The sequence below is a fragment of the Anabrus simplex genome, chromosome 3 (genome assembly GCF_040414725.1).
Source record: "Anabrus simplex isolate iqAnaSimp1 chromosome 3, ASM4041472v1, whole genome shotgun sequence".
Taxonomy (NCBI): domain Eukaryota; kingdom Metazoa; phylum Arthropoda; class Insecta; order Orthoptera; family Tettigoniidae; genus Anabrus; species Anabrus simplex.
The window spans coordinates 23,837,111-23,851,281 of NC_090267.1; the positions used below are offsets into that span (position 1 = coordinate 23,837,111).

General features: G+C 41.7%; 8 non-coding genes across 8 annotated transcripts; 3 read left to right on the forward strand and 5 right to left on the reverse strand.

Annotated features, from left to right (window-relative positions):
* Positions 1-1,217: 1,217 nt before the first annotated feature.
* On the reverse strand, positions 1,218-1,289 carry TRNAW-CCA (transfer RNA tryptophan (anticodon CCA)). Its single transcript has one exon. It is a non-coding gene; the product is annotated as a tRNA-Trp (tRNA).
* A 1,046-nt stretch (positions 1,290-2,335) lies between these two features.
* TRNAL-CAA (transfer RNA leucine (anticodon CAA)) lies at positions 2,336-2,453 on the forward strand. The gene is made up of 2 exons: positions 2,336-2,373; positions 2,417-2,453. It is a non-coding gene; the product is annotated as a tRNA-Leu (tRNA).
* A 3,360-nt stretch (positions 2,454-5,813) lies between these two features.
* TRNAW-CCA (transfer RNA tryptophan (anticodon CCA)) lies at positions 5,814-5,885 on the reverse strand. Its single transcript has one exon. It is a non-coding gene; the product is annotated as a tRNA-Trp (tRNA).
* Positions 5,886-6,933: 1,048 nt separating this feature from the next.
* Positions 6,934-7,051, forward strand: TRNAL-CAA (transfer RNA leucine (anticodon CAA)). The gene is made up of 2 exons: positions 6,934-6,971; positions 7,007-7,051. It is a non-coding gene; the product is annotated as a tRNA-Leu (tRNA).
* Positions 7,052-10,385: 3,334 nt separating this feature from the next.
* Positions 10,386-10,457, reverse strand: TRNAW-CCA (transfer RNA tryptophan (anticodon CCA)). Its single transcript has one exon. It is a non-coding gene; the product is annotated as a tRNA-Trp (tRNA).
* Positions 10,458-12,077: 1,620 nt separating this feature from the next.
* TRNAW-CCA (transfer RNA tryptophan (anticodon CCA)) lies at positions 12,078-12,149 on the reverse strand. The gene has a single exon. It is a non-coding gene; the product is annotated as a tRNA-Trp (tRNA).
* Positions 12,150-13,197: 1,048 nt separating this feature from the next.
* Positions 13,198-13,315, forward strand: TRNAL-CAA (transfer RNA leucine (anticodon CAA)). The gene is made up of 2 exons: positions 13,198-13,235; positions 13,271-13,315. It is a non-coding gene; the product is annotated as a tRNA-Leu (tRNA).
* Positions 13,316-13,774: 459 nt separating this feature from the next.
* On the reverse strand, positions 13,775-13,846 carry TRNAW-CCA (transfer RNA tryptophan (anticodon CCA)). The gene has a single exon. It is a non-coding gene; the product is annotated as a tRNA-Trp (tRNA).
* Between the last annotated feature and the right edge of the window lie 325 nt (positions 13,847-14,171).

The following is a 14,171-nucleotide window of genomic DNA, read 5'->3' on the forward strand; positions in this document are numbered from 1 at the left end:
ACACAACGCCTGGAAATACAACACTCTAAACTTGTCCTCGAGATACTTCCGACAAGCGCCACTAGAGTTCTCTTTACTATTCTGTCTATGCACTTTTTTTCTTTCTCATTTAATCTGCTTACACTCCAGGGTTGGTTTTTCCCTCGAACTCACCTCTACCGCCTCAAGGGCAGTGTTCTGGAGCCTCAGACATTGGGTAGTAGGATTCAACTGGGTAGGACGGTCAGTACCTCGCGCAGGCGTCCTCACCTGCTGTGTTGGTGGGGGATTGGAAGATTAGAAGGGATAGAGGGAAGGAAGCGGTCGTGGCTTTAAGTTAGGTACCATGCCGGCATTTGCCTGGAGGAGAAGTGGGAAAATCCTGGAAAACCACTTCCAGGATGGCTGAGGTGGGAATCGAACCCACCTGTACTTAGTTGACAACCCGGGGCTGAGTGGACCACGTTCCAGGCGTCGTAACACTTTTCAAATTTTCTAGCAGAGCCGGGAATACTACCCGGACCTCTGGGGGTGCCAGCTAATCACACTATCAACTACACCGCAGAGGAGGACCACTAGAGTCACAAAAGCGAGTAAAGGAGACTCTGGATACTGAAGGTAAATTTATGGCCTCCTCCATTGAGCAGACGGCTCCGTGTCAGGATGGCCGAGCGGTCTGAGCCGCCAGACTCAACGGAATACCTTGGCTGTATGTCGCAGGTACGAAGAATTCTGGTCCTCTCTGAGGGCGTGGGTTCGAATCCCACTCCTGACAATGTTTTCCTCTTTTTGTACTGGTCGATAGCTAAACTTATATTTCCATATTAATCTGGGACTGGAAATACAGACTCTATTTTATTGTCATCTGGTGTGTGATGTTAATAGGATTTGTTAGACACTGTTTACGTGTAAATAGTAGGCCTAAGGGGGGAATGTGTAGGGGAATAGACACTGTTCCCGCGAAGGTTTTGAGCAACAATACCAGACTAGCCGCACTAGTTCATTGAATTTCCTCCAAATGTGCGTAAATTACATTTGGAACGATGCCGCAGATTTGTTACACTATGCATCTACATCTTTAGAGAAAACACGCCACCACCTTCTCGGAAGAATAACTCACTTAGGATTGTAGAACAGGACTATTATTATATCATAGAATACTCTCGCCTCCTTTAGCGTATATCTACTTTCAGAGATCTACGGATATGATACACCAATAAACACTTACAAAAGTTCCTTGACCCCGACGTGATTCGAACACGCAACCTTCTGATCTGGAGTCAGTCGCGTTACCGTTGCGCCACAGAGTCACGGATATTTCTCAACCGTCTACCAGGTATTAGACCTGGCACTCATAAAAACAAGCGTTTTATTATTAACAGTTCGGAGACACAACTGTTGTACCACGAAACGAAATAATTACAAGGAAACAACCGTTGCAGTGCCGCTCTGCCACCCATCATGTGACGTTTCATTCTGTTCGCGACAGTAGCTTCCATGACACTGGACTTATCAATTCAAACGAGTTTTCTGGGCACAATACCAGAAATTTTACATCCCCACGGACCCAATACGCCGCTGTAATGTCCCCAGATTTTAAGCTGATCAGTATTGTTATCACTCGCTACTATTAACAACTTCAGAAGCAGCTTGAACTATATCCGCGGCTTCCTGGAAGTAATTCTTATCTGGAGCGTTGCCTACGAGATACAAAAGGCCTGGTAATACAGCACTCTAAACTTGTTCTCGAGATAATTCCGACAAGCGCCGCTAGAGTTCTCTTTACTATTCTGTCTATGCACTTTTTTCTTTCTCATCTAATCTGCTTACCCCCCAGGGTTGGTTTTTCCCTCGGACTCAGCAAGCGCTCTCACCTCTACCACCTCAAGGGCAGTGTTCTGGAGCTTCAGACAATTTGTCGGAGGATTCAACTGGGGAGGATGGTCAGTACCTCGCGCAGGCGTCCTCACCTGCTGTGTTGATGTGGGATTGGAAGATTAGAAGGGATAGAGGGAAGGAAACGGTCGTGGCCTTAAGTTAGGTACCATGCCGGCATTTGCCTGGAGGAGAAGTGGGAAAATCCTGGAAAACCACTTCCGGGATGGCTGAGGTCGGAATCGAACCCACCTCTAAGTAGTTGACCTCCCGGGGCTGAGTGGACCCCGTTCCAGCCTTCGTAACACTTTTCAAATTTAGTAGCAGAGCCAGGAATCCAACCCGGTCCTCGGGGGTGGCTGGTAATCACACTATCCACTGCACCGCAGAGGAGGACCACTACAGTCACATAAGCGAGTAAAGGAGACGCTGGATACCGAAGGTAAATTTATGGCTTCCCCCATTGAGCAGACGGCTCTGTGTCAGGATTGTCGAGCGGTGTAAGGCGCCGGACTCAAGGGAATAATTCGCCTTTACGGCGCAGGTCAGAAGAATTCTGGTCCTCTCGGAGGGCGTGGGTTCGAATCCCACTCCTGACAATATTTTTCCTTTTCTGGTACTGGTCGATAGCTAAACTCTACATTTCCATATTAATCTGGGACTGGAAATACAACCTCTATTTTATTATCATCCGGTGTGTGATTTTAATAGAATTTGTTAGACACTGTTTTCGTGAAAATAGTAAGGGGGGAATGTGTAGGCGAATAGACACTGTTCCCGCGAAGGTTTTGAGCAACAATACTAGACTAGACGCACTAGTTCATTCAATTTCCCCCATATGTGCGTAAATTACATTTGGAACGATGTCGCAGATCAGTTACACTATGCATCTACATCTTTACAGAAAATACGCCACCATCTTCTCGGAAGAATAACTCATTTAGGATTGTAGAACACGACTATTATCTATATATATAAAATAACTTGTCCTGACTGACTGACTGACTGATTCATCATCGCCGAGCCAAAACTACTGGACATAAAGAGATGAAATTTTTGGGGATATATTCATATTAAGAGGTAGGTGCTCGCTAAGAGAGGATTTTTGGATATTCCTTCGCTAAGGGGGTGAAAACGGGGGTGAAATTTTAAAATGACTTGCTCTATATCTCAAAACTTTAAAAGTTTACAGATGTAAAAATTGGTATTTAGAATCTTCTTTAAAAATAAGGAAACACGTATTTTTTGGTTTTCAGAAAATCCCAATAGGAGGGGTGAAAAAGGGTGAAAATTGGGAAAAATGGGTTGAATGCCTTTAATCAGGATACCGGTACCTATATCTCAGAAACTGAAGATATTACAGACCTGAAAATTGGTACTTTTGATCTCTTTTTAAAATAAAGAAACACGTATTTTTTTGTTTTTAGAAAATCCAATTAATGGGAGGGTGAAAAGGGGGTGAATTTTTAAAATGAGTGAATCTATATCTCCAAACTTTTAAAGTTTGCAGATGTAAAAATTGGTACTTAGAACCTTCATTAAAAATAAAGGAACACGTATTTTTTTGTTTTCCGAAAATCGCAATAGGAGGAGTGAAAAGGGGCTAAAAAGTGGTTGAATGCCTTTAATGAGGCTACTTATATATCAGAAACTGAAGATATTACAGACCTAAAAATTGGTGTTTGGGATCTCCGTTAAAAATAAAGAAACACGTATTTTTTTGTTTCTGGAAAATCCAATTTGGGGGGTGAAAAGGGAGTAATATTTTAAAATGAGTGTATCTATCTCAAAATTTTTAAAGGTTATATATGTGAAAATTGGTATTTAGAATCTCCTTTAAAAACAAATAAACACACGTATTTTTTCGTTTTTGGAAAATCCAAATATTGGGGGGTAAAAGGGGGGAGGGTAATTTTTTTAAAATGAGAGTGTATACATCTTAAAACTTTAAAATTTACAGATGTAAACATTGGTAGTTAGAATCTCCTCTAAAAAAAAAGGAAAACGTATTTTTTGTTTCCTCTAAATCCCAATAGAAGGGGTGTAAAAGGGTGAAAAATGGGTTGAATGCCTTTAATGAGGATACATATATCTCAGAAACGAAAGATATTACAGAACTGAAAATTTGTATATGGGATCTCCTTTAAAAATAAAGAAACACGTATTTTTTCGTTTTGGAAAATCCAATTAATGGCGGTTAAACAGGAGTGACAAATTGGGTGAATTTTTGAAAGACTATATCTACAGAATATCTTGGAAACGTAAAATGTTACAGACGTAAAAAGTGGGTGTTTGTAATCTCCTGTAAATCTAAAGAAACATAGGTGATTTGTGTTTGGAAACTCCACTTAAGGGGAACTCAAAAGGGGTGAAATTTTAAAATGAGAATTTTTACAGTTTATCTAAAAAAACTTAACATGTTACAGAAGTGAAAAATGGTATTTTTTATCTCTATTAAACATAAAGAAACGTGTATTTTTAGCTTTCGGAAATACCACCTGGGTGGAGGGGGGGGGGATAAAGTGACTGAAAATGGTGTTGAGTTCTTTTAATTAGGCTACTGATATCTCAAAAATGAAGATGTTACAGACGTGAAATTTGATATTTGCAATCTGCTTTAAAAATAAAGAAACACGTATTCTCGGAAAATCCAATGAAGGGGGGGGGGTGAGAGAATAGAAAAATTAATTGAATTAATTGAATGAGAATACATACATCTAATAAAAACTAAAGTTGTTACAGACGTGAAAATTCGTATTTGGATCTGCTTTAAGAACAAAGAAAAACGCGTTTTGGGGGGAAACCATCTTGGAGGGCGGGAGTGTAAAGGAGTTGAATTCCTTTCATGAGGACACATAAAACAAAAACTGAAGAAGTTAGAGTCGTGATAATTGGAATTTAGAAGATCCTTTACTATTAAAGAAACAAGTATTTTTTGCAGGAAAATTCACTTAGGGGGGGGGGGGGGGAATAGTGTGAAATGAAGTGAAGAAAGTAAATAATTTTTATGGGGATACTTATATCTCAAAACTGAAGGTAATAGACGTGAACATTGGTGTTTGAAATCTTCTTTAAACATAAGAAACAAGCCTTCTTCTAATTTTTTTTTTTGGGGGGGGGGGTTGCCGGTAAATAAACTTAACGGCGGTGGGGTGTAGAAGGAGGTGAGACCAATTGATTTTACTGTTCTTAATGTACTTATAAGGATCCTCGGCAGCGCGCCGGCCTCTCACAGCTGGGTTCCGTGGTTCAAATCCCGTTCACTCCATGTGACATTCGTGCTGGACAAAACGGAGGCGGGACAGGTTTTTCTCCGGATACTCCGGGTTTCCTGTCATCATCCATTCCAGCAACACGTAATAATAATAATAATAATAATAATAATAATAATAATAATAATAATAATAATAATAATAATAATAATAATAATGTTCCGGACCGTCGTCAAATGTGCGGACAGCGCTGGAAACGGCTCCTGGACGGGTAATGACTAAGAATGCAGTCCGGCCGCGGGTTCAGTGCCTTCTAGGCACCCAATATGACACCACGCCGGATCTCCTGAAGGATTTTATCCATATTAAAAATGATTATAGGAAAAGATGGCAAAGATTTACGGACCCAACTGACCGGGAGGAATACCTGAGCCTAGCCCGGGAAGTACGAAATCGATTGCTGGAAAAGAAGATTGAAAAATGGGAGGAAACATGACGTAACCTAATAGAAAACGAGTCAGATCGGGAATTTTGGTGGGTTCTCGCAGAAAACGAGTCAGACCGCGAATTTCGGCGGATTATATATCTAAAACAATAAGCATTCAATTATAAATTTCAGTATAATACCGTAGCGAAGCACGGGTATCTTGCTAGTTATATCATAGAATTCTCTGCCCTCCTTTATCGTATATCTACTTTCAGAGATCTACGGATATGATACACCAATAAACACTTACAAAAGCTCCTTGACCCCGACGTGATTCGAACACGCAACCTTCTGATCTGGAGTCAGTCGCGTTACCGTTGCGCCACAGAGTCACAGATATTTCTCAACCGTCTACCAGGTATTAGACCTGGCACTCATAAAAACAAGCGTTTTATTATTAACAGTTCGGAGACACAACTGTTGTACCACGAAACGAAATAATTACAAGGAAACAACCGTTGCAGTGCCGCTCTGCCACCCATCATGTGACGTTTCATTCTGTTCGCGACAGTAGCTTCCATGACACTGGACTTATCAATTCAAACGAGTTTTCTGGGCACAATACCAGAAATTTTACATCCCCACGGACCCAATACGCCGCTGTAATGTCCCCAGATTTTAAGCTGATCAGTATTGTTATCACTCGCTACTATTAACAACTTCAGAAGCAGCTTGAACTATATCCGCGGCTTCCTGGAAGTAATTCTTATCTGGAGCGTTGCCTACGAGATACAAAAGGCCTGGAAATACAACACTCTAAACTTGTCCTCGAGATACTTCCGACAAGCGCCACTAGAGTTCTCTTTACTATTCTGTCTATGCACTTTTTTTCTTTCTCATTTAATCTGCTTACACTCCAGGGTTGGTTTTTCCCTCGAACTCATCAAACGCTCTCACCTCTACCGCCTCAAGGGCAGTGTTCTGGAGCTTCAGACATTGGGTAGTAGGATTCAACTGGGTAGGACGGTCAGTACTTCGCGCAGGCGTCCTCACCTGCTGTGTTGTTGGGGGATTGGAAGATTAGGAGGGATAGAGGGAAGGGAGCGGTCGTGGCCTTAAGTTAGGTACCATGCCGGCATTTGCCTGGAGGAGAAGTGGGAAAATCCTGGAAAACCACTTCCAGGATGGCTGAGGTGGGAATCGAACCCACCTGTACTTAGTTGACAACCCGGGGCTGAGTGGACCACGTTCCAGGCGTCGTAACACTTTTCAAATTTTCTAGCAGAGCCGGGAATACTACCCGGACCTCTGGGGGTGCCAGCTAATCACACTATCAACTACACCGCAGAGGAGGAACACTAGAGTCACAAAAGCGAGTAAAGGAGACTCTGGATACTGAAGGTAAATTTATGGCCTCCTCCATTGAGCAGACGGCTCCGTGTCAGGATGGCCGAGCGGTCTAAGGCGCCAGACTCAAGGGAATACCTTGCCTGTAAGACGCAGGTCCGAAGAATTCTGGTCTTCTCTGAGGGCGTGGGTTCGAATCCCACTCCTGACAAAATTTTTCCTTCATTGGTACTGGTCGATAGCTAAACTCTACATTTCCATATTAATCTGGGACTGGAAATACATCCTCTATTATATTGTCATCCGGTGTGTGATGTTAATAGGATTTGTTAGACACTGTTTACGTGTAAATGGTAAGGGGTGAATGTGTAGGGGAATAGACACTGTTCCCGCGAAAGTTTTGAGCAACTATACTAGACTAGCCGCACTAGTTCATTGAATTTCCTCCAAATGTGCGTAAATTACATTTGGAACGATGTCGCAGATCAGTTGCACTTTGCATCTATATCTTTACAGAAAATACGCCACCATCTTCTCGGAAGAATAACTCATTTAGGATTGTAGAACAGGACTATTATCTATATATATAAAATAACTTGTCCTGACTGACTGACTGACTGATTCATCATCGCCGAGCCAAAACTACTGGACATAAAGAGATGAAATTTTGGGGATATATTCATATTAAGAGGTAGGTGCTCGCTAAGAGAGGATTTTTGGATATTCCTTCGCTAAGGGGGTGAAAACGGGGGTGAAATTTTAAAATGACTTGCTCTATATCTCAAAACTTTAAAAGTTTACAGATGTAAAAATTGGTATTTAGAATCTTCTTTAAAAATAAGGAAACACGTATTTTTTGGTTTTCAGAAAATCCCAATAGGAGGGGTGAAAAAGGGTGAAAATTGGGAAAAATGGGTTGAATGCCTTTAATCAGGATACCGGTACCTATATCTCAGAAACTGAAGATATTACAGACCTGAAAATTGGTACTTTTGATCTCTTTTTAAAATAAAGAAACACGTATTTTTTTGTTTTTAGAAAATCCAATTAATGGGAGGGTGAAAAGGGGGTGAATTTTTAAAATGAGTGAATCTATATCTCCAAACTTTTAAAGTTTGCAGATGTAAAAATTGGTACTTAGAACCTTCATTAAAAATAAAGGAACACGTATCTTTTTGTTTTCCGAAAATCGCAATAGGAGGAGTGAAAAGGGGCTAAAAAGTGGTTGAATGCCTTTAATGAGGCTACTTATATATCAGAAACTGAAGATATTACAGACCTAAAAATTGGTGTTTGGGATCTCCGTTAAAAATAAAGAAACACGTATTTTTTTGTTTCTGGAAAATCCAATTTGGGGGGTGAAAAGGGAGTAATATTTTAAAATGAGTGTATCTATCTCAAAATTTTTAAAGGTTATATATGTGAAAATTGGTATTTAGAATCTCCTTTAAAAACAAATAAACACACGTATTTTTTCGTTTTTGGAAAATCCAAATATTGGGGGGTAAAAGGGGGGAGGGTAATTTTTTTAAAATGAGAGTGTATACATCTTAAAACTTTAAAATTTACAGATGTAAACATTGGTAGTTAGAATCTCCTCTAAAAATAAAGGAAAACGTATTTTTTGTTTCCTCTAAATCCCAATAGAAGGGGTGTAAAAGGGTGAAAAATGGGTTGAATGCCTTTAATGAGGATACATATATCTCAGAAACGAAAGATATTACAGAACTGAAAATTTGTATATGGGATCTCCTTTAAAAATAAAGAAACACGTATTTTTTCGTTTTGGAAAATCCAATTAATGGCGGTTAAACAGGAGTGACAAATTGGGTGAATTTTTGAAAGACTATATCTACAGAATATCTTGGAAACGTAAAATGTTACAGACGTAAAAAGTGGGTGTTTGTAATCTCCTGTAAATCTAAAGAAACATAGGTGATTTGTGTTTGGAAACTCCACTTAAGGGGAACTCAAAAGGGGTGAAATTTTAAAATGAGAATTTTTACAGTTTATCTAAAAAAACTTAACATGTTACAGAAGTGAAAAATGGTATTTTTTATCTCTATTAAACATAAAGAAACGTGTATTTTTAGCTTTCGGAAATACCACCTGGGTGGAGGGGGGGGGGATAAAGTGACTGAAAATGGTGTTGAGTTCTTTTAATTAGGCTACTGATATCTCAAAAATGAAGATGTTACAGACGTGAAATTTGATATTTGCAATCTGCTTTAAAAATAAAGAAACACGTATTCTCGGAAAATCCAATGAAGGGGGGGGGGGGTGAAAGAATAGAAAAATTAATTGAATTAATTGAATGAGAATACATACATCTAATAAAAACTAAAGTTGTTACAGACGTGAAAATTCGTATTTGGATCTGCTTTAAGAACAAAGAAAAACGCGTTTTGGGGGGAAACCATCTTGGAGGGCGGGAGTGTAAAGGAGTTGAATTCCTTTCATGAGGACACATAAAACAAAAACTGAAGAAGTTAGAGTCGTGATAATTGGAATTTAGAAGATCCTTTACTATTAAAGAAACAAGTATTTTTTGCAGGAAAATTCACTTAGGGGGGGGGGGGGAATAGTGTGAAATGAAGTGAAGAAAGTAAATAATTTTTATGGGGATACTTATATCTCAAAACTGAAGGTAATAGACGTGAACATTGGTGTTTGAAATCTTCTTTAAACATAAGAAACAAGCCTTCTTCTAATTTTTTTTTGGGGGGGGGGGGTTGCCGGTAAATAAACTTAACGGCGGTGGGGTGTAGAAGGAGGTGAGACCAATTGATTTTACTGTTCTTAATGTACTTATAAGGATCCTCGGCAGCGCGCCGGCCTCTCACAGCTGGGTTCCGTGGTTCAAATCCCGTTCACTCCATGTGACATTCGTGCTGGACAAAACGGAGGCGGGACAGGTTTTTCTCCGGATACTCCGGGTTTCCTGTCATCATCCATTCCAGCAACACGTAATAATAATAATAATAATAATAATAATAATAATAATAATAATAATAATGTTCCGGACCGTCGTCAAATGTGCGGACAGCGCTGGAAACGGCTCCTGGACGGGTAATGACTAAGAATGCAGTCCGGCCGCGGGTTCAGTGCCTTCTAGGCACCCAATATGACACCACGCCGGATCTCCTGAAGGATTTTATCCATATTAAAAATGATTATAGGAAAAGATGGCAAAGATTTACGGACCCAACTGACCGGGAGGAATACCTGAGCCTAGCCCGGGAAGTACGAAATCGATTGCTGGAAAAGAAGATTGAAAAATGGGAGGAAACATGACGTAACCTAATAGAAAACGGGTCAGATCGGGAATTTTGGTGGGTTCTCGCAGAAAACGAGTCAGACCGCGAATTTCGGCGGATTATATATCTAAAACAATAAGCATTCAATTATAAATTTCAGTATAATACCGTAGCGAAGCACGGGTATCTTGCTAGTTATATCATAGAATTCTCTCCCCTCCTTTATCGTATATATACTTTCAGAGATCTACGGATATGATACACCAATAAACACTTACAAAAGCTCCTTGACCCCGACGTGATTCGAACACGCAACCTTCTGATCTGGAGTCAGACGCGCTACCGTTGCGCCACGGAGTCACGGATGTTTCTCAACCGTCTACGAGGTATTAGAGCTGGCACTCATAAAAACAAGCGTTTCATTATTAACAGTTCGGAAACGCAACTGTTGTACCACGAAACGAAATAATTACAAGGAAACAACCGTTGCAGTGCCGCTCTGCCACCCATCAAGTGACGTTTCATTCTGTTCGCGGCAGTAGCTTCCACGACACTGGACTTATCATCAATTCAAGCGAGTTTTCTGGGCACAATACCAGAAATTTTACACCCCCACGGACCCAATACGCCGCTGTAATGTCCCCAGATTTTAAGCTGATCAGTATTGTTATCACTCGCTACTATTAACAACTTCAGAAGCAGCTTGAACTATATCCGCGGCTACCTGGAAGTAATTCTTATCTGGAGCGTTGCCTACGAGATACACAAGGCCGGGAAATACAACACTCTAAACTTGTCCTCGAGATACTTCCTACAAGCGCCGCTAGAGTTCTCTTTACTACTCTGTTTATGCACTTTTTTCTTTTTTATGTAATCTGCTTACACTCCAGGGTTGGTTTTTCCCTCGAACTCATCAAGCGCTCTCACCTCTACCGCCTCAAGGGCAGTGTTCTGGAGCTTCAGACATTATGTAGTAGGATTCAACAGGGTAGGACGGTCAGTACCTCGCGCAGGCGCCCTCAGCTGCTGTGTTTGTGGGGGATTGGAAGATTAGGAGGGATAGAGGGAAGGAAACGGTCGTGGCCTTAAGTTAGGTACCATGCCGGCATTTGCCTCGAGGAGAAGGGGGACAATCCTGGAAAAACACTTCCAGATGGCTGAGGTGGGAATCGAACACACCTCTAATTAGTTGACCACCCGGGGCTGAGTGGACCCCGTTCCAGCCCTCGTAACACTTTTCAAATTTAGTAGCAGAGCCGGGAATCCAACCCGGACCTCTGGGGGTGCCAGCTAATCACACTATCAACTACACCGCAGAGGAGGACCACTACAGTCACAAAAGCGAGCAAAGGAGACTCTGGATACTGACGGTAAATTTATGGCCTCCTCCATTGAGCAGACGGCACAGTGTCAGGATGGCCGAGCGGTCTAAGGCGCCAGACTCAAGGGAATTCCTTGCCTGTAAGACGCAGGTCAGAATAATTCTGGTCCTCTATGAGGGCGTGGGTACAAATCCCACTCCTGAAAATATTTTTCTTTTACTGGTCGATAGCTAAACTCTACATTTCCATATTAATCTGGGACTGGAAATACAACCTCTATTTTATTGTCATCCGGTGTGTGATGTTAATAGGATTTGTTAGACACTGTTTACTTGTAAATAGTAAGGGGGGAATGTGTAGGCGAATAGACACTGTTCCCGCGAAGGTTTTGAGCAACAATACTAGACTAGACGCACTAGTTCATTCAATTTTCTCCAAATGTGCGTAAATTACATTTGGAACGATGTCGAAGATCAGTTACACTATGCATCTACATCTTTACAGAAAATACGCCACCATCTTCTCGGAAGAATAACTCATTTATGATTGTAGAACAGGAATATTATTATATCATAGAATTCTCTCCCCTCCTTTCGCGTATATCTGCTTTCAGAGATTTATGAATATGATACACCAATGAACACTTACTAAAGTTCCTTGACTCCGACGTGATTCGAACACGCAACCTTCTGATCTGGAGTCAGACGCGCTACCGTTGCGCCACGGAGTAACGGATGCTTATCAACCGTCTACAAGGTATTAGACCTGGCACTCATAAAAACAAGCGTTTTATTATTAACAGTTCGGAGACACAACTGTTGTACCACGAAACGAAATAATTACAAGGAAACAACTGTTGCAGTGCCGCTCTGCCACCAATCAAGTGACGTTTCATTCTGTTCGCGACAGTAGCTTCCATGACACTGGACTTATCATCAATTCAAACGTTTTTTCTGGGCACAATACCAGATATTTTACATCCCCACGGACCCAATATGCCGCTGTAATGTCCCCAGATTTTAGGCTGATCAGTGTTGTTATCACTCGCTACTATTAACAACTTCAAAAGCTGCTTGAACTATATCCGTGTTTTCCTGGAAGTGATACTTATCTGGAGCGTTGCCTACGAGATACACAAGGCCTGGTAATACAGCACTCTAAACTTGTCCTCGAAATACTTCCGACAAGCGCCGCTAGATTTCTCTTTACTATTCTGTCTATGCACTTTTTTCTTTCTCATCTAATCTGCTTACCCTCCAGGGTTGGTTTTTCCCTCGGACTCAGCAAGCGATCTCACCTATACCACCTCAGGGGCAGTGTTCTAGAGATTCAGACATTGGGTCAGAGGATTCAACTGGGGAGGATGGTCAGTAACTCGCGCAGGCGTCCTCACCTGCTGTGTTGATGTGGGATTGGAAGATTAGAAGGGATAGAGTGAAAGAAACGGTCGTGGCCTTAAGTTAGGTACCATGTCGGCATTTGCCTCGAGGAGAAGGGGGACAATCCTGGAAAACCACTTCCAGATGGCTGAGGTGGGAATCGAACACACCTCTACTTAGTTGACCACCCGGGGCTGAGTGGACCCCGTCCCAGCCCTCGTAACACTTTTCAAATTTAGTAGCAGAGCCAGGAATCCAACCCGAGCCCCGGGGGTGGCTGCTAATCACACTATCCACTGCACCACAGAGGAGGGCCACTACAGTCACAAAAGCGAGTGAAGGAGACTCTGGATACTGAAGGTAAATTTATGGCCTCCCCCATTGAGCAGACGGCTCCGTGTCAGGATGGCCGAGCGGTCTAAGGCGCCAGACTCAAGGGAATACCTTGCCTGTACGACGCAGGTCCGGAGAATTCTGGCCCTCTCTGAGGGCGTGGGTTCGAATCCCACTCCTGACAAAATTTTTCCTTCATTGGTACTGGTCGATAGCTAAACTCTACATTTCCATATTAATCTGGGACTGGAAATACAACCTCTATTATATTGTCATCCGGTGTGTGATGTTAATAGGATTTGTTAGACACTGTTTACGTGTGAATAGTAAGGGGGGAATGTGTAGGGGAATAGACACTGTTCCCGCGAAGGTTTTGAGCAACAATACTAGACTAGCCGCACTAGTTCATTGAATTTCCTCCAAATGTGCGTAAATTACATTTGGAACGATGTCGCAGATCAGTTGCACTATGCATCTATATCTTTACAGAAAATACGCCACCATCTTCTCGGAAGAATAACTCATTTAGGATTGTAGAGCAGGACTATTATTATATCATAGAATTCTCTCCCCTCCTTTAGCGTATATCTACTTTCAGAGATCTACGGATATGATACACCAATTAACACTTACAAAAGTTCCTTGACCCCTACGTGATTCGAAAACGCAACCTTCTGATCTGGAGTCAGACGCGCTACCGTTGCGCCACGGAGTCACGGATGTTTATCAACCGTCTACCAGGTATTAGACCTGGCACTCATAAAAACAAGCGTTTTATTATTAACAGTTCGGAGACACAACTGTTGTACCACGAAACGAAATAATTACAAGGAAACAACCGTTGCAGTGCCGCTCTGCGACCCATCAAGTACGTTTCATTCTGTTGGCGACTGTAGCTTCCATGACACTGGACTTATCATCAATTCAAACGTGTTTTCTGGGCACCATACCAGAAACTTACATCCCCAAGGACCCAATACGCCGCTGCAATGTGCCCAGATTGTAAGCTGATCAGTATTGTTAACACTCGCTATTCATTG